Below are 21,092 nucleotides of genomic sequence, written 5' to 3'. Positions count from 1 at the left end.
GACCATCCAATGGACGAATGCCTTCATCAATGACTGCATGAGCCTTGCCCTTTTCATCATTTGAAGTAAAAGCCTGCTTGAGGACTTCAATCGGGGGCAGATAGCTAAGGTGATTCTGAAAATTAGCCTTGTAGTTGAGTGAAGAACTTGTCTTGAGGAATCTCATGATCCAAGGTGCATAAGGTTTCAGCTCAAACGGAGAAAGTGCAGCATTTGCCAGAGTCCTCATGAAGAAATCATGATAGTTGATAGGAATGCTATGAATAATGTTGAATAGCAGATTCTTCATGATGCCAACTATTTCTTCATCAGATGAGTCATGGCCTTTGATGGGACTCATTGTCCTCGTCAGAATGCGATAGACGGTTCTGGGCACATAGAGTAAATCCTTCACGAGGAATTTGGTCCTTGGGGCTTGACCGGGCTTCAAAGGCTTCATTAACACTTGCATGTAATGAGCTGTGAGTTCTGGTTCATGATACAGGCAGCGAGCTCCTTCACTGGGTGGACTGATGGGTAGGGCATGAAGCAATTCAGAGGCCGGTGCCTTATAGTGAGTATTTTCGGTCATCCAGTCCAAGACCCAGGTGTTGATATCTTCAGGATCACCTGTGATATGCAATGTAGCGTAGAACTAAAGAATAAGTTCTTCATTCCAATCAACGATGTCAGAGCAAAAGTTGAGGAGGCCTACATCATGAAGAACACTGAGCACAGGAGAGAAGCAAGGTAATGATTCCATGTCCACGTGAGGAATATGCTCATGGTAGAAGATTTTGTCTTTGTTGAAAAGCAGTGAAGAATAGAAGTTGTCCTGGCTTGCAGTCCAGAAACGCTTCATCCTTAGACGAGCAGAGTCATAAGGATTGCAGTTAGTGAAGAACACGTGCTCGCCGAAGAAATCATCAGCCTTGAATTTCTGCTTCTTTGAGAATGGATCCTTTGGCTTGGGGTGAGGAGTGTCAGTCAATTGCATCCCAACCTTCGGGATCTCGATCTCAGGTTCCACAGGCTGAGGAATTTCAGGTGATGCTTTAGTGGTAGCCTGGGACTTCAATTCTTCATCTACATGATCTTCAGCACTAGTGGCTGGAATTTCTTCATGGACAGACGGTGTGGCATGTGATTCATCAGATCCCATTTGTCCAGTAGTTACTGGGGACTGAGAAATTTGCTGCAATGGTGTGAAGAGTGGAGAGTTGGGGTGCTGACTTTCCCAAAATTCATCACTTAGCACGGGTGTGGTACAGCCAATGTCCACATCTTCATCTCCCATTTCTTCAACGCCGGCCTCTTCAGCAATAAACTGAGGCATAGGCAAGGAGACAACTGGTGTTGAAGGGATTGTATCCACTTCAATTTCTTCATCCATCTGCTCTGACGAAGCAGAAGAGGGATTCTTCATCAGATTCACTTGGAATCACATATTCTTCATCAAAAGGAACAAGGTCCTTTGATGGCATGGTTGAGATAGGAACAACATCAATGGGGTTTGCAAACGAGCTAGTCAATGGCTTCATCTTCTTCTGAGCTGAAGAATCTGATGCAGTTGATGCCTTCCTTTTCTTCACCGCTACACGCTCTGCATCCTTGGTCTTCTTCACATCTGATGCAGATGGAAGGATAGGATTTGGTGTAGGTGCAGGAGGAGCAAAGGAATTTGGTTGAATTTCTTCAGGTACAACTGATGCAGTTGCCCTGACTTCTTCATTTTCTTCAAGCGCACCACTAGTGGGTGCCCTGGCAATTTCTTCAGTGGCTGGAATGCAGTCATCAGCCCTGGAACTCACATTTTCTTCAGCAGCCTGATTGTCATCAGCGGTGCTGGCATTTTCTTCAGTCGGCTGAGCAGATGCTTCAGCCTGAGGAATTTCCTGTTGCATTGGGGCTGCAACATTGGAAGTGAACTATTTAGTTTCTTTACAAATCTGACTTTGGCTCCTAGCCAGTCAGCATAATAGCGATCAAATTCATCACTCAGTTTCTTGATTTCAGATTGAAGAGCAACAAGTTCTTCAGGTGAAAGCTTCAGAACATTTTGCTTCAGAAAGCGCTCTTTCTTGTACTGCGCTTTCTTCACCCTCCTTCCCTGTTCAAATTTCCATTTCTCTTCATCAATGAAGTGAGTCAGTACATGACTTTGACCAGGAGTGAGGCTCAGCTCAGACAGAGGTGTGTTCGGGTCCTTGTGCCACAAGTCAGTGAAGTCTAGGATCAACTTTGGATCCAGCATTAATGGCACATTACTGCCTTTGGCTCTAGCGGCCCTGAGTTGCATGTCCCTGATGATTTCAGCAAGTTCTTCATCATCAGCATCAGCATCATCATAGGGCACTTGGAAAGCAACTTGTTTCTTGTGAGGACTTGGTCGAGGACCTCGTCCAGCAGTGGTCTTCTTCTTCAGAAGAGTGGGAGCAGCTGAGGAACTTGGAGCAGCTGAGGAGCTTGTAGAGGCTCCTAAGGCAATAGATATGCTTGTGGTCCTTTGGCATGTGGCGAGATGCACAGGTGCTGAGGATTTGGTCGGAGCAGCCAAAGACTTTGGCGGAGGAGGTGAGGATTTTGTAGAAGCAGGAGCAGCATGAGGAATTGGCCGTGAGGGCTTTGAGGAATCTGGCCGTGAGGGCATAGCTAAGGAACTTGGCCGTGAAGGCATTGCTGGTGAAGCACTGGGCTTGTGAGCAGGCTTCTTTGGCATGGCCTTCTTCGGCTTTACAGAGGCCTCAACAGTAGCAGCAGCAGCAGCAGAGTCTTCATTGAATTTCCTCACTGCATCTTTCGCTTGTTTGGCTAACTTGGCCTGGCGCTTGGCCCATTCATCAGGATAATCCTCACCACGCTTGAGGCTGGTGGGATCAGCTATTTGACCATGTGCCAACGGAGGTCTTGGGCATGGAGGATTTAGTGCAAATTTCTTCATATATCTGGGAGTGATATATCTGTACTCCGTCCACTCTCTTGCCCATCTCCTCTCAATCTTTTGAATGCGCACCTTGCGCTGATTTTTATCTTCCTCAGGGGGTGTGCAGTACCCAACATAGATGTCCTCAGGGATTTCAAAGGCAGTGTTGACCTCAGGCCTCTTTTCTCCTTTCTGTGGCTTCTTACCATCAGCCATTTTCTTCAGTTGAGGAATTTGAACAATTGAATTCTCTGAAGAGGTATGCAACTTTTCTTCGAGGAACACTGCAAATGAGTTAAGTTGATGAGAACCTTGTGATTCAGCAGCTGACATGAGTACTTGTGAACAGAGTATAGTTGCGAGGAATTTGAAGAGGTCATATGCGTTCTCAGAAGCTTTTTATAAAGAACAAGTTTGAGTAATTTGACCAGATAAGTCTTGAAGAATTTCACTAAGCGTTCTTTGTCTTAGGTTCCAGAGATGTATAGATCGAAAATCCACACATTTGAGGAATCTTGAAGAAAAACATAGCTTAGAGAAACTAATCAAGAGCAGATGACATGTGAGGTGTTTTAGTGTGTGAAGATATGAAGGAAAACACCTTTGATGATTTTGTAGAAAACATTTGAATCAAAGAGGGCAGTAAAAGTAACTTTTAATTACCCTGGACGAAGAACACGACGAACTGAAATGTGGAGATGTGAAGTTCGTCAGTGCAGATCTTCCACGCCCTAACTTGGCCGAGGAAGATAGCTATGGCGGCGGCGGAGTGAAGATTTCCGCGGCCGGCGCGAGTACGACAGCGATGAGGTCGAGGTAGTGAAGCTTTTCCTCACAAGCGATGATGATGTAGCAGCGGCGCTAGGGTTTGAGAAGCTCGAGCTGGAGAGAGGTCGAGCGGAGTAAAGAAAGTGAGGAAGGGGAAGGGGAGTATTTCTAGCCATGGTGAAAATTGTTCGCTCGAAGAAATTGGACGAACGTGCCCCTGACCCTTCTCATTCGCTTGACATGTGTCACCCACATGCTGAGAGGTGAAGATCGTGTGCGATCGTGGGTGAATGGATAAGTATATCGTGGGATGCGGAATGGTTTGAGCGGTAAAGCCGAAAATTTAGATAAGACAGGTTTTAAAGTTCTGTTCGCAATTTCTTCAGCTGATAAGGACACAGTGAAGATTTTGAACGAGTTTCAAATAGAACGCACATGAAGAATTTATAAACAGATTAGGTTGAGTAGAGCATAGAGGGGGAAGGGTCCGATCACATTCACTTAGCAGAAAAACCAACTTAAAGAAATAGCCATAAGTGAATGTTGTAGAGGACATGAACTCATATATATTAGCCAATGAAGAAAAACGATGGAAACAGTGAAGACAATGCAAAATTGAAGAATTTGAACAACCGAGGAAATTCAATAAAACACAAAAAAAAACTCAGATTGAGGATTTTCAACTTTTGGTGGTGGCGTGACCCACCATATAAGAATGATGATTTCAGACACCGCGTACAATTGTCGTAGGGTTCTGAGAATCAAATTCTTCGTTAATTTCTTCACACTAAGAGTGTTATTCTTCATTGATTGAAGAAAAACGTTTCTTCATGTGTTGCACATCTAAGTCATCAATTTTGCACAAGTGTTAGGATGAGTGTCCTTTTCAAAGAACATTCGAAGATTTTAAGATATTTAGCTCACATCGCAACATGCTAAATCTCTTCTCATCCAAGGGCTTTGTGAAGATATCGGCTAGCTGTTCTTCAGTATTCACATGCTCAATAGAAATGTCGCCCTTCGAGTGCTGAACTGGGTTATGAGAAATCTTGATGGCACTCTCATTGTCACAGTAGAGAGGCACATTCTTCATGTTGACGCCATAGTCCTTGAGAGTTTGCTTCATCCATAGCAATTGAGCACAACAAGAACCAGTGGCAATGTACTCAGCTTCAGCAGTAGATAGTGATACGCAGTTCTGTTTCTTCGAGGACCAACAGACCAAAGATCGTCCGAGGAAATGACATGTACCAGATGTTGACTTGCGGTCCACACGATCACCAGCATAGTTAGAGTCAGAATATCCAATGAGATCAAAAGCCGAGCCCTTGGGGTACCATAATCCAAGTGTTGGTGTGTCAGCTAGATATCGAAGAATATACTTCACAGCCTTATGGTGTGATTCCTTCGGTGTAGCCTGAAATCGGGCATACAAGCAAACACTAAGCATAATATCTGGCCTAGATGCACATAAGTACAATAAAGAACCAATCATGGAGCGGTATACCTTATGATCAAAGTCGATACCATTTTCATCAGTGCACAGATGGCCATTTGTGGGCATAGGAATTTTGACGCCTTTGCAATCTTGCATGCCGAATTTCCTCAGTACATCCTTGAGGTATTTCTCTTGAGATATGAATATGTCATTGCGTTATTGACGAATTTGAAGACCTAAGAAGAATTTCAATTCTCCCATCATAGACATTTGATATTCTTCACTCATCATATAGGCAAATTCATCACACGCCCGTGGGGCCTGCTTGAGGCCATAGAGGGCCTTATTGAGTCTGAAGACTTTGTCAGGATGCTTTGGATCTTCCAAACCTGGGGGTTGAGCAACATATACTTCTTCCTCAAGCTTACCATTGAGGAATGCACTTTTCACATCCATTTGATATAGAGTGATATCATGATGGTTAGCATAACCAAGTAAGATGTGAATAGCCTCAAGTCTAGCAACAGGTGCAAAAGTTTCATCGAAATCAATTCCTTCAACCTGTGTGTAGCCCTGAGCTACAAGTCGTGCCTTATTTCTTACCACAAGGCCATTTTCGTCTTGCTTGTTGAGATAGATCCATTTTGTGCCAATGATATTATGCTTGCGAGGATCTGGACGTTTGACCAGTTCCCGGACGTTGTTGAGCTCGAACTGATGTAATTCTTTTTGCATGGCCTGAATCCACTCAGGCTTCAGAAATGCTTCATCTACCTTAGTGGGCTCTGTGATAGAGACAAAAGCATAGTGCCCACAAAAGTTAGATAAATGTGAAGCTTTTGAGCGTGTGAGAGGACCTGGCACTTTAATGGCATTGATGATCTTTTCAACTTGCACTTCTTTTGCAATGCGAGGATGAGCTGGTTGTCATTGAGGAATTTGATCAGCATTTTCTTCAGCACCATTTTCTTCAGTATTTTCTTCAGGTGCATTAGCTCGACGTTCTTCATGTTTTGGAATGAATTCTTCAGCAGATTCTTTAGTAGGAATGACATCCTCAGTAGCCTTGAACTTGATAGTTTCCTCAGGTGCTGGTTCATCTATCACAGAAGGTAGGTGCTCTATTGGGTTTCTTGTCAGTGAGGAGTTCATAGGCAGTCTTTTTGAAAAATTTGTGAAGATATACTCTGTTGATGCTGTGGCACGCAGTATCAATTGCATCAATCCAGCAACGACGAGGTGTCTTGTATTCATCAAGCATAGTGCGAGCCATCTCAACAAGAGTTCTGTTCTTGCGCTCCACGACGCCATTCTGACTTTTGCCTTTGTCAGCGAAGATGATATGCTTCAGATGCGATGGTTATAAGGGAGCAACCATCAATAGATTCTTGTCACCAGTCATGTGATTTGTACATCCACTATCGAGGACCCACTCAGTGGCTTTGGGTTGATCATCCTGCTGATGAATTAGTGCAACTTATGAACTCATATACTTCATTAGTGAAGAATATGACATCAATTTCATCAAGCAAGAGAACAGATAAAACAGTATGAGGACGTGAGAAATGGAAGTTCATTTCTTCATGATTAGCATTCGTCCTTTCAGGCACATTCAGGTCTCTAGCAAATTCTTCAGACGATTACGTACGTCTGGAGACCTGACCCTGTAGAAGAGATTAGTTCTTTTTCTTCACCACCCACATCTGAAGGGGTGGCAAAGAGTTCATCACTCTGCGAGCTCCATACGAGAAAGGTGGCATAGAAGCCAGTCCATTTTGTTTCACATAAGAGGGGTTAGGATAAGCATATGAATAAGCAGAGAAATTCTTCGAGGACTTATGAACATAATGATTAGAAGAATAATGCTTATATTCATAGCCTTTAGCTCTTCCCTGCGAAACAGAGTAGTTAGCACGATGATATTCATATGAGGACTTTGATCCTTTTGAGGAATTTGGTCCATATGAAGAATTTGATCTGAGGTTCCTATTTTTCACAGGTGGTGTCCTGAGGACATTCACCTGAAGACTTTCAAGGCACCTTTTGGGAACCCAGATTTTCTTCACAGGAGGACCGTTCCTGCAATTAGTGCCAACATATCTAGCAAATATTTCACCATTCTGATTTTTGAACAGTTTATAGTTGGAGTCAAATGACTCATCATAAGAACGAGGAGATTCACATGCAAAGCCAGATAAGTTAGATGGATCAACTGGAGGTCCCTTTGCAGCAACCATGAGGTTTTGGGGTACTGCTCAGGCTTCCAATATGTACCATCAGTATTGAGTTTCCTCTCAAAGGCAATACCCTCTTTCCTAGGGTTCCTGTTGAGGATCTGCTTTTTAAGCACATCACAAAGAGTCTGATGCCTTTTGAGGCTTTTGTACATGCCTGTCATGTACAATTCCTTCAGCTCTGCATCGTCAGTGATACTAACAATGTCCTCAGATGAGGAATTAGTGATAGCAGAGGCAAGTGAAGAATTTGAAACATTAGCAGCATTTGAACATTCAGGTGAAGAATTAGCAGATTCACGTTCAATGCACTTCAAGCATGGAGGAACAAATTTTTCCTGAGAATCGCTGGTTTGTTGAGCAAGTAATGAATCGCGCTCCTTCTGAAGATCTTCATAACTCACTCTTAACTTTTCAAGATCTTGATTTCTTTGAAGAAATTCATATGAAAGCTTCTCATGATCAGATAAGAGAGTGTTATGATGACCTTGAAGGTTGTCAAACCTAGACTGAAGTCTCTGAAGATTCTCAGTCAAGGTTTTAGTGTGATCCATTTCTTCACCCAACATATCATCACTTTTGTCAAGCATGTTTTGAACCTTTTCAAAAGCCTTTTGTTGTTTTACAGCAATCTTAGCAAGTTTGGAGTAGCTGGGTTTGAGGTTTTCATCAGATTCATTCTCACTTGATTTAGAGGAGGGGTATTTGAGTACCTTGGCACCTTTTGCCATGAAGCAATAGGTGGGTGCGTAGTTGTCATTGTGTCCATCAGCCATGTTGGTGAAGCCATTTTCTTCATAGTTGAAGATGGACTTGCTGACGAAAGCAGTAGCGAGAGCTAGGCTCGCCACACCAGACTCAGACTCCTCAGATGCCTCCTCTTCCTCATGTTCCTCAGATTCAGTCTCAGAGTCCATTTCCTTGCCAATGAACGCCCGAGCCTTCTTGGAGCTACTCTTCTTGTAAGATGAAGACTTCGAGGATTTTGATGATGAAGATTTTGAGGATTTCTTCATTTTCTTCGCATCATCAGAACTGTAATTCTTGTATTTCTTCTTATTTGATTCCTTTTCCCGCTGAGGACAATCTTGAATGTAGTGTTCGGGTTTCTTGCATTTGTGACAAAGCCTCTTCTTGTAGTCACTGGATGAGGAATCATTGCTCCTTGAGAATTTTCCAAAGTGACCACGTCTTGAGAACTTCTGGAATTTCTTCACGAGCAGTGCTAGCTCATGGCTCAGTTCTTCAGGATCACCAAGGCTGCTACCAGAATCTTCATCTTTAGATTCAGACGCTGCCTTGGCCTTCAGGGCACGTGATCTGCCATAGCTCAAACCATAGAGATCTCTCTTCTCAGCAAGCTGGAACTCATGAGTATTTAGCCTTTCGAGGATATCAGCAGGATCAAGTGACTTGTAATCAGCACGTTCTTGTATCATCAATGCTAGAGTATCAAATGAGGAATCAAGCGATCTCAGCAATTTCTTCACCACCTCATGGTCGGTGATGTGAGTGGCACCAAGTGCTTGAAGCTCATTTGAGATGTCAGTGAGGCGATCGAAGGTTTGGTGAACATTTTCATTGTCGAGTCTTTTGAAGCGGTTGAAGAGGTTGCGAAGAACATTAACTCGAGAGTCACGCTGGGTTGAGACTGCTTCATTGACCTTGGAAAGCCTATCCCAGATAAGTTTAGCTGTTTCCAATGCACTCACTCTTCCATACTGTCCTTTGCTCAGATGGCCACATATGATATTCTTCGCTTGAGAGTCGAGTTGCTTGAATCTCTTCACATCAGCAGCATTCAGAGAAGGTGTGACTGAGGGAACACCATTTTTCACAACATACCAGAGATCGTTATCAATTGCCTCAAGATGCATTCACATCTTATTCTTCCAGTAGGGGTAGTCCGTCCCATCGAAGGTAGGACACCCAGCAAAGACCTTGATCATACCTGCGGTCGACATAACTAAAACTCCAGGAGGTTAAACCAAAATTACACAGAACAAGGGAGTATCTTGCTCTGATACCAATTGAAAGTGCGTTATATCGATTAGAGGGGAGTGAATAGGCGATTTTTATGAATTATTCACTAACGAATTTGCAGGTGAGGAAATTCCTTAGCGGAGAACTACTAGCAGTAGAATAAGTACTCAAAAGTAAACATAACAGAACACAAGCATAGTCATCATGATGAAATGAAGACAAGCACAGAGTACAGAAAGCGTAAACACAGGATAACACAAGATGAAGACAAACAGACTGAAGAAATTGAACTGAGGAAATTGAGAAAGTCTTCAGTCAAAGTCTTCAAACATACATATGAGCAAGCACTCAACACAGTTATGAGGAAATGAAAGAGTTGAGGAAATAGAACCAGTGAGCTTGGTGAAGACAATGATTTGGTAGACCAGTTCCAACTGCTGTCTCAGTTGTACATCTAGTTGGAGTGGCTAGGTATTTAAACCTGAGGACACACAGTTCCGGACACACAGTCCTCACCCAATCACTCATGGTAAGTCTTTAGGTGACTTCTGAACCTTCACAAACTTGGTCACTCGGCGATCCACAATTCATCTTGGATGCTCTAGACCTTGACGCCTAACCGTCAGGAAGAAGCACAATCTTCAAATATAACAAGCATCGGATCCACGAAGGATCAATCACTTCAGTGATGCTCAATCACTTGGGGTTTGTAAGTGTTTGGGTTTGGGTTTTCCTCACTTGATGATTTTCGCTCAAAGTCCTCGGAGGATGGGATGCTCTCAAATGACAAGTGTCAGTTTCTCTCGGAACAGCCAACTAGCTAGTAGTTGGAGGGGGCGGCTATTTATAGTATACGGAGCAACCCGACATGATAAGACATAAATGTCCTTCAATGATATGACTGTTAGGTGGGTAGATAGTTTGGGACAGCTGGCGCATGGCACAACAACGGTTGGAAATTTGAGTATCAAATTCCTCAGGGCTATCATGTTACTCACTGTGTAGGCAATCCGCACTGGCGAATTCCTAACTCCTCAGTCAGAACAAATTCCTCAGAGACCAGAAGAACTTCGTCTCTATCACTGAAGAATATGAGTGAACTGTATGAGATTTCCAATGGCTTCACTCGAAGGGATTGGTAGGTGTAGGATTTTGAGTTGAGAATCACATGGAAATTTTTCCTTAGTATTTCCTCGACCCCCTTTAACAGTACGGTGTTTCCTATGACTCAAGAAAGAGAAAATGAAACTACGAAAACAAAAGTCTTCATGCTTTATGTTCCTCGAATGAATATCAAGTCTTCAGGATTGCACCAATTTCTTCACTTTCAAAGTCTTCAGAAAGTCTTCAGAAATCCAAAGTCTTCAGTCGAAGAACTTCATTTTTAGGTGTCGACTTTCTCTGTAAATATCAAACTCCTCATAGACTTATAGACCTGTGTACACTCAAAAACACATTAGTCCCTTAACCTATAAGTCTTCAATACACCAAAATCACTAAGGGGCACTAGATGCACTTACATGTTAGTTGAATAGATAAATCTGAGATTGTGTGATGCATATCGTATAATCATACCCACGGATACTTGAGGTGACATTGGAGTATCTAGGTGACATTAGGGTGTGGGTTGATTTGCGTCTTAAGGTGTTATTCTAGTACGAACTCTAGGATAGATTGAACGGAAAGAATAGCTTCATGTTGTTTTACTACGGACTCTTGAATAAATTGATCAGAAAGGATAACTTTGAGATGGTTTCGTACCCTACAATAATCTCTTCGTTTGTTCCCCGTTATTAGTGACTTTGAAGTGACTCTTTGTTGCATGTTGAGGGATAGTTATATGATCCAATTATGTTATTATTGTTGAGAGAACTTGCACTAGTGAAAGTATGAACCCTAGGCCTTGTTTCCTATCATTGCAATACCGTTTACGCTCACTTTTACCACTTGCTACCTTGTTGTTTTTATATTTTCAGATTACAAAAACCTATATCTACCATCAATATTGTACTTGTATCACCATTTCTTTGCCGAATTAGTGCACCTATACAATTTACCATTGTATTCGGTGTGTTGGGGACACAAGAGACTCTTTGTTATTTGGTTGCAGGGTTGTTTGAGAGAGACCATCTTCAACTTACGCCTCCCACGGATTGATATATCTTAGGTCATCCACTTGAGGGAAATTTGCTACTGTCCTACAAACCTCTGCACTTTGAGACATCAGCAGGCGAGCAGCAGGCCCGTAGCAGTAAAGCAACTCCCAGCGACGCGGCAGCAGGCCCGCGGGCATAGGCGCGCGCGCACGAGGCCCAGCCAGGGCACAAGCAGCGGAGCCGAGGGTGGCGCAGGCAGCAGCAGCGGCTAGTGGGAGTGGGAGCGGAGTTCGGTCGTGGCAACGACGAGTGCGGGAGTGGCGGCTATGGCGACGGACGAAAGAGGGGAGAGTGGGGAATCGGTGCGGCTCACCGAGAGGGCGCACGAGGGCCCGACAGTGGGTTTAGGAGCTGCAGTGGGCGTCGGCGTTGAAGAAGACAGCGTGTGACGCCCCTGATTCAACCGTACACTAATCATGCACGCAAATGTGTACGATCAAGATCAAGGACTCACGGGAAGATATCACAACGCAACTCTACAATTAAAATAAGTCATACAAGCATCATATTACAAGCCAGGGGCCTCGAGGGCTCGAATACAAGAGCTCGATCATAGACGAGTCAGCGGAAGCAACAATATCTGAGTACAGACATAAGTTAAACAAGTTTGCCTTAAGAAGGCTAGCACAAACTGGGATACAGATCGAAAGAGGCGCAGGCCTCCTGCCTGGGATCCTCCTAACTACTCCTGGTCGTCGTCAGCGGGCACCACGTAGTAGTAGGCACCTCCGGTGTAGTAGGAGTCGTCGTCGACGGTGGCGTCTGGCTCCTGGACTCCAGCATCTGGTTGTGACAACCAGAATGAAAGGAAAGGGGGAAAAGGGGGAGAAAGCAACCGTGAGTACTCATCCAAAGTACTCGCAAGCAAGGAGCTACACTACATATGCATGGGTATCAAATGGAGTAAGGGTATCATATGTGGACTGAACTGCAGAATGCCGGAATAAGAGGGGGATAGCTAGTCCTATCGAAGACTACGCTTCTGGCCACCTCCATCTTGCAGCATGCAGAAGAGAGCAAAAGGTAAGTTCACCAAGTACATCGCATAGCATAATCCTAACCGATGATCCTCCCCTCGTCGCCCTGTGAGAGAGCGACACCGGTTGTATCTGGCACTTGGAAGGGTGTGTTTATTAAGTATCCGGTTCTAGTTGTCATAAGTTCAAGGTACAACTCCAAGTCGTCCTGTTACCGAAGATCAGCTATTCGAATAGATTAACTTCCCTGCAGGGGTGCACCACATTTCCCAACACGCTCGATCCCCTTTGGCCGGACACACTTTCCTGGGTCATGCCCGGCCTCGGAAGATCAACACGTCGCAGCCCCACCTAGGACCAACAGAGAGGTCAGCACGCCGGTCTAAACCTAAGCGCCCAGGGGTCTGGGCCCATCGCCCTTAGCACACCTGCACGTTGCGTGGGCGGCCGGAAGCAGACCTAGCCTAGTGGCGTTCCAGTCCAATCCAGCACGCGCCGCTCCGTCGCTGACGTCACGAAGGCTTCGGCTGATACCACGACGCCGGGATACCCATAACTACTCCCGCGTAGATGGTTAGTGCGTATAGACCAAATGGCCAGACTCAGATCAAATACCCAGATCTCGTTAAGCGTGTTAAGTATCCGCGAACGCCGACCAGGGCCAGGCCCACCTCTCTCCTAGGTGGTCGGAACCTGCCCTGCCGCTCCGCCTCAAAGATCCACTCGCGGGTGCTCCTCAAGCCGACCCGTCTTTAGTCACCACATGTATCATGTATAAAGTATATAGTATATACCCGTGATCAACTCCCGAGTGATCACGGCCCGATAGTATAGCATGGCAGACGGACAAGGATGTAGGGCCACTGATGAAAACTAGCATCCTATACTAAGCATTAGGATTGCAGGTAAAGGTAACAACAGTAGTAGCAAGGACAGGCTATGCATCAGGATAGGAATAACGGAAAGCAGTAACATGCTACACTACTCTAATGCAAGCAGTATAGAGAAGAGTAGGCGATATCTGGTGATCAAAGGGGGGGCTTTGCTCTGAGTTGCTCTGGCAAGAGAGAGGGGTCGTCAACACCGTAGTCGTACGGGGTAGCAGCGGCGTCGGTCTCGGTGTCTAGAGAGAGAAGAGGGGGAAGAAACAATAAATATAATGCAAGCATATGCATAGTGATGCATGACATGACAAGTAACGGCGTTAGAGGTGCCCTAACGCGGTAGTAGGTGATACCGGTGAAGGGGGATAACATCCGGGAAGTATCCCCGGTGTTTCGCGTTTTCGGACAGTGAACCGGAGGGGGAAAGTTGCGTGTTGATGCTAGGTGGATGCGTGGCGGATAAACGGGCTGCGTATTCAAATTCGTCTCGTCGTTCTGAGCAACTTTCATGTACAAAGTTTTTCCATCCGAGCTACGGATTATTTTATATTAATTTTTAAAGATTTTAAATCATTTTCTAGAAATTAGCATAATTAAATTAATTTAGAAATTGCATTTATGATGTCAGCATGACATCAGCATGATGTCAGCAGGACCAAAGGTTGACCAGGTCAACCCTGCAGGTGGGTCCCGTATGTCATAGGTACAATAACCTAATTAATCTATTAATCAGTTTAATTAGTTAATTAGGTACCTAATGTTTAATTAGTTTAATTAAACAGGATTGAATTAAGTTAATTAAGTCAATTAATTAATTAACATTTTTATTTACTTATTTATTTATTTATTTATTTAAGTTCTTTTTTTAATCGTTCTGGGCGGGGCCCTTGTCATAGGGCCAAGGCCCTTAACGGGCATACGGGTAGTGGTTCTCAGCGCAGCGCGGAGGCGGGCGATGTGGCCAGCGGGGAAGGGGGCCGGCGCGTGACCCATCGCCGGCGACGTGGCCGGAGCGGGGCGGTCGGCTAGGGGTTGGCCGCGGCGCGGGCCAACAAGCTGCGGTTGGCTGGGTTGGTTCTCGGCCTGATTGTGTTTTTTTTTTCGCGCACGCCCTCTCACCGGTGTCAACCGAGGAGCGGTGGGTGGATTTGCGAGGCGTAGGGCGGCTGCCTGGGCGGACCAGGACGAACCCAGAGCCGGCTCGTTCGCAGCCCAACGAGCGCCAGGTGCGGTGGTCAGAGGGATGGAGAGGCGCCGGCGACCTCGTCAGCGGAGCGCCGCGATTGGGAGCTTAGGTGGGTGACCGGCAGGTGAGCTATGGGGCGTCGAGTATCACTTAATTCCCCAGCTGCGATGCACGGGCGGCTGGAGCAGCAGCGTCGGCCACGAGCAGAGGCAGGCGGGGGTGGGGGTGTGGCAGCACGGGCCGGTGGCCATGGCGAGCAACGGCGTACAGCAAGGGGACGGGGGCGGCGGCGACAAGCGCGAGCGCGTGAGAGAGAGGGAGGGAGCGAGGCGCTGCTCACTGGGGCCGTAGGGGACGGGGCAGTGGGCTCGGGGGCGGTCGGGGAAGACCGGCGAGGAGGAGGTCGAGGCGGCGGCCGTCCGGCGATGCGGATCCGGCGAGGTGGGAGTCGGGGACGGTCCCGAGGCGACGAGGGGGGGGGTTCGGGCGTCCTGCGCGGCCGGTCGGGGGGGGGAGGAGGACGAGCGCCGGTGGGGTGGGGCGCCGGCGTCGGGGGCGACGGGATCGGGCGGATCCCGATCCAGATCGGCGGGGGAGGGAGGAGAAGGGGATCGGGGGGAATGGGGTGTCGGCTAGGGTTTCCGCCGACCGGGGGGGGTTATGGGAGTGAGGGGGGTGGGGCCGGGCCAGGGGCTGGCCGGCTGGGCCAGGTGGGCTTGGCCCAGTTTGGCCAGAGGGGGGTTTTTTTTTCCTCTCCTTTGTTTTATTTTTCTTTTCTTAATTTATTTTCTCTTCTGTTTTATTTCATTTTAAAATATTCAGACACTTTATAAAAATGTGTGCACCCCACCATAATTAACCTTGTAATATTTGACAACCCCCGAACATTTTAGTTTGATTATTTTTTTGAAAACTTTTATTACCATCATAATTTTGAATTGAATTTCGAAACCGTTTTGATTTAACCCGAGATTAAGTACAGTGACAGAGGTGACGTGGCATCATTAGTGAGGATTACTGTAGCTTAATTACCCGGGCGTCACAATTCTCCTCCACTACAAGAAATCTCGTCCCGAGATTTAGGAGGTAGAAGGAAAGAGTGCGGGGTACTCATCACGCAGACGATCCTCGCGTTACCAGGTGGCTTCGTCTTCAGAGTGATTCGACCACTGGGCTTTGAGGAACTTGATCGCCTTCTGACGTGTGCGGCGTTCAGCTTGGTCGAGAATGCGAAATGGATGCTCTTTATAGGAGAGGTCCTGCTGCAAATCGAGCACTTCATGATCCACTGCTCGGATTGGATCCTTGAAGCAGCGTCGGAGTTGTGACACGTGGAACACATCGTGAACCTGAGAAAGGTTCGACGGAAGCTCCAGTTGATATGCCACTTTTCCACGCCTTTCCAGAATAGTGAATGGGCCAATATAGCGAGGAGCTAGCTTGCCCTTGATCCCGAAGCGGTGAGCACCCTTCATTGGTGTAACTCGAAGATAAGCCCTTTCGCCAGGTTGATAGACCATGTCTTGGTGATGACGGTCATACTGACTTTTCTGACGTGACTGAGCAGTCTTGAGATTCTCGCGAATAATGCGAACTTGTTCTTCGGCCTGTTGGATAATATCCGGACCGAAGAGTGGGCGTTCCCCAGTTTCTGACCAGTTCAGAGGGGTTCGACACTTTCGTCCATAAAGCACTTCGAAGGGGGACATCTTCAGACTAGCTTGATAGCTATTATTATAAGAGAACTCGGCATATGGAAGAGATTCCTCCCATTTCTTGCCGAATGAGATTACACAAGCTCGAAGCATGTCTTCGAGAACTTGGTTGACACGTTCAACTTGCCCTTGTGACTGAGGATGGAACGCAGTACTGAACGACAGATGAGTCCCCATAGCTTCTTGGAAACTTGCCCAGAATCTTGAGGTGAATAAGCTGCCACGGTCCGAACTGATAACCAGTGGAATACCGTGAAGTGAAACAATTCTGGACATGTAGAGAGTAGCAAGCTGACTAGCAGTGATTGTCTCTTTGACCGCCAGAAAATGGGCAACTTTGGAAAGCCGGTCAATGACGACAAGAATAGCATCATTACCTTTCTGCGATTTGGGAAATCCAGTGACGAAGTCCATTTCAACATGGTCCCATTTCCATTCAGGAATAGAGATAGGTTGCAGAGTTCCAGCAGGCCTTTGATGCTCTGCTTTGATTCGGCGACAAATGTCACACTCAGCAACATAACGAGCAATGTCCTGCTTCATATTAGACCACCAGAATCTTTGACGAATATCCTGGTACATCTTTGTACTACCAGGATGGATGGACAGAGGCGTATCATGAGCTTCTTGCATAACCCTTTTAGTCTTATCCAGGTTTTTCTTCGAACATGGTACCACTAAGCGGCCTTTGAAATACAAGGCGCCATCGTCGGCGATCGTGAAGAATGAGGGCTTTCCCCTTTTGAGGTCGCGCTTAATCTTGAGGACTTCATCGTCACATTTCTGTATCCATTTGATGGTGTCCACAAGATCTGGTTTCGCAACCAGGGTATTGAGAGAACCCTTGGAAACAACATGGAGGTTCCGTTTGGGGAAATCTTCGGGAGGGGGAGCGAGTGATCCCGGAGGAACAATATGGAGGTTCAGCCTTCTAAATTCTTCGGTAAGCGAGGGCTGAACTTTATGAACCTGGAGGTGGTTGCAGTAAGACTTGCGGCTCAAGGCATCAGCCATCACATTAGCCTTGCCGGGGGTATATGATATATCCACGTCAAAGTCTGCAACAGTCTCCAGCCATCTTTGCTGGCGTAGGTTCAAATCTGGCTGAGTAAACAGATACTTCAGACTTTGATGGTCGGTGAAGATCTCGCAACGATTACCGAGAAGGTAATGTCGCCACTGCTTCAGTGCATGAATGACAGCAGCAAGCTCGAGGTCGTGAACCGGGTAGTTTTCTTCGTGAGGGCGCAATTGACGAGAGGCATAAGCAATCACTCTGCGCTCCTGCATTAGGACACAGCCTAATCCTTGGCGGGAAGCGTCGCAGTAAATGACAAAGTCCTTCTTAGTATCAGGTGGTGCAAGCACGGGGGCAGAAGTCAACTTGTCTTTGAGCGCCTGAAAACTTTCCTGACACTTGTCTGTCCAGTCGAACTTGACACCCTTATGCAACAAATTAGTCAGAGGCCTGGCAATCTTGGAGAAGTTCTCGACGAATCGACGGCAATAGCTGGCGAGGCCGAGAAAACTTCGGACTTGCTTCACATTCTTCGGAGGAGTCCAATCGAGAATAGCCTGAACTCGTTCAGGGTTGACGGCAATACCATCTTTGGAGATGACATGCCCAAGATAGGTTACTTCGGGAAGCCAGAATTCACACTTGGAATACTTAGCATACAGCTGATGTTCTCGAAGCTTCTCTAGCACAAGACGCAGATGTCCAGCATGTTCTTCCTCGTTCTTGGAAAATACAAGGATATCGTCCAGATAAAACCACGCGAACTTGTCGAGGTAATCCATGAATATATAATTCATCAGACAAGAGAAGGTGGCGGGAGCATTCGTTAAGCCGAACGACATGACGGTGTACTCATATGACCCATACCGAGTCACGAAGGCGGTTTTTGGGATGTCCTCTTCACGAACACGGATCTGGTGGTAACCCAACCTCAAGTCGAGTTTGGAGAACACTGATGAACCAGCCAGTTGATCATAAAGATCATTGATCCGAGGAAGAGGGTATTTATTCTGAATGGTAGCTTGGTTTATAGGACGGTAGTCTTGGACCAATCGGTTTGTCCCATCCTTCTTCCTAACAAAGAGAGAAGGTGCTCCCCAAGGAGAGCAACTTGGGCGAATGAAACCTTTGACAAGAGATTTGTCGATTTCCTCCTTAAGCTCAAGGAGTTCATGCGGCGGCATCTTGTAGGGTCGTTTAGCTATAGGGGTAGTGCCGGGTTTCAAGTCGATGATGAATTCGACAGCTCTAGCAGGGGGAATCCCTGGAAGTTCTTCTGGGAATACATCTTGGAATTCACGAACGACGGGAACGTTTTCAATGCCCTTGAGTGGTGCAGCGTTCAACGCATTCAAGGCATAAAGTCGTGCCTCGGCGTTCTGAACTAGATGAGCTTGATAAGCTATTATTTCATCAGAAGGGTGTAGCAAATGGACGACCTTAGTGGCGCAAACTATAGAAGCAGTATGCGCTTTTAACCAATTCATTCCCAGAATGAGATCAATGCTACAGGACTTCAGTATGATGGGAGAGACAAGGAATTCCAGTCCTTCGATTTCTACAGGGACGTCGTTGCAAATCATGGAGGTTTGACATTGGCCCGCAGGGGTGTGTACTAATAGTGAAGCATCCATGTTCTCACATTTAATGTCGTGCAAGCATGCAAAACCTTCTGACATGAATGAATGCGATGCACCTGTATCAAATAAAACGGATGTTGGTACTGAATTTACGAGGAGGGTACCCATCACAGTAGCAGGCTGGTCTTGAGCTTCGCTCAGATCAACGTGGTTGGCATGAACACGACCATAAGACTTGGCATTGTTGCTGCGGGGCTGGTTGCTTCCACGGCCAGTTGCTGGAAGGGCCAGTTGATTCGGGTTCTGGTTGCATTCCCTAGCACGATGCCCTGGTTGTCCACACCTGAAGCACAATCCATTATTGGGAGTGGGAACAGGAGCTTGTGGTGGTGGAGCTGGGAGTCTTGGCCGCCTAGTCGGAGGAGTAGGCAGACGAGGTGCAGCATAGGTCTGCCTTGGGGTAGGTGCATCCGGCTGGTACAAGCTATTGGGAATCCATATCTTGCGCTTCTGCGAGGACGGGCCCGAAGATGTGCCCGTGTCACGGTTGCGCTTGTGAGAGCTCTGGTATTCCTGCAGACCAGTTTCGACATTGATGGCTTTGTTCACCAGAGTGGCAAAATCAGCAAAATCATGCACTAGAAGTGCGAGTTTGATGTCAGCTTGAAGGCCATCCCGGAACTTCTCCTGTCTGCGTGCATCAGTTGCAATGTCCTCTTCAGCATAGCGGGACAAGTCTAGAAACTCCCGCTGATAAGCTTCCACAGTTTTGTTGCCTTGGGTGAGGTTGCGGAACTCACGCTTCTTCCGGTCCATAACTCCCTGAGGAATGAAGCGAGCACGGAAGGCAGCTTGGAAGTCTGGCCAGGTGATGATTGTTCCAGCTGGCAGTGTACGCCTGTGGCTGTCCCACCATTGAGCTGCGGGTCCCTTCAGGAAGAAGGAAGCAAAGGTGACATAGCTGGCAGGGGCTACATCAGTAGACTCCATCTCATAGGTGATGTCACGGAGCCAGTCATCAGCATCCAGAGGCTGAGTTGAGCTGCGGTACACTGTTGGGTTCAGGCGCATGAAATCCTGCAGAGTTACTGGGGTTGGCTGCTGGTTCATATTGGGGCGAGGAAACTGAGCCATCATATTCTCCATGAACTGGCGATTCATCTCAAGCTGTTGGATCATACCAGCCATGTACTCAGGCGGTGGTGGGGCGTTGCCACCACGACCACGACCACCTGGTCTAACCATCCTGCTAATATTTAACAGGGGTAGTTCAGCATTGAGGAATTGTAAAAACAAGAATCATTCATGATGAAACATGCACAACGAAAGCAGCACGATAGATACCACATAGTAGTCGGCATATCTTACAAAAGAGATCATGCATAGAGTTCGTTACACAGTGTTCAGTACATAGACTAAGACATCATAGGCGGCACACAGGCTCGCGGCGAATGCATCTAACACTAATAAGCAAGTCTACGTCAGTCCCATGCGGTACTGCGGAGGTAGGTGTAGCCCGACAGCTGGTAGTGACGCGAAGGGAAGACCTCCACGCGAGTAGCCTGGGGTCCGCGGATACTCTGGTGCGGAACCCGATGCGCAGGTGGCAGGAGAGGGCCCAATGCAGGAGAGTAGCCTCCCACATCTGGCCAGCCGACGCCCTGGGGCATCACGGTCCGGGCAGGGTAGATCGCAGAACGCGACAGATTACCAGAGCGGACAGAGGGGTGCAACAGCGTCAGAGCACGATACAGGTGCTGACGGGTGGTGTACAACTCGTGGCGAAGAGCTCGGTTAGCTCTATCCAGCCCATCAGCATGCAGAACCAGGTTCTGATGGTAGAATGGCTCTCGGGTGACAGTGGAGTAGGCAGCAGTGTAGTAACCCTCCGCACCAACATCGGATGCAATAGCAATGTGCCTGAAGGGGGAGGTATCCAACTCCTGATACTCTCCACGAAGACGTGTCAGAGCAGCATAAGCAGCATCGTGGACCGCCATATCGATAGTCACTCCAACACCATGAGCAGTGTGCAGCACGGTAGTGGAGTCATACTCCCGAGAGTAGAGGTGGACGATGGCACGGTACTGCTCCTGGTTGAAGTCCTGATACTCCTCATAGACGGTGTACTCAGGGTGCCAGCGATAACCCAGATAGGTCATCATCTCAGCTAGCACGGCAGGTGATCCCGAGGTACCAATGGCCGTCGTGTGGCGCACGACCTGCCTCGTGGGTTCCATCTGAAAACAAA

Source organism: Triticum urartu, chromosome 5, assembly GCF_003073215.2.
Source record: "Triticum urartu cultivar G1812 chromosome 5, Tu2.1, whole genome shotgun sequence".
In the NCBI taxonomy this organism is placed as follows: domain Eukaryota; kingdom Viridiplantae; phylum Streptophyta; class Magnoliopsida; order Poales; family Poaceae; genus Triticum; species Triticum urartu.
Note: the sequence above shows the minus strand (reverse complement) of the source record.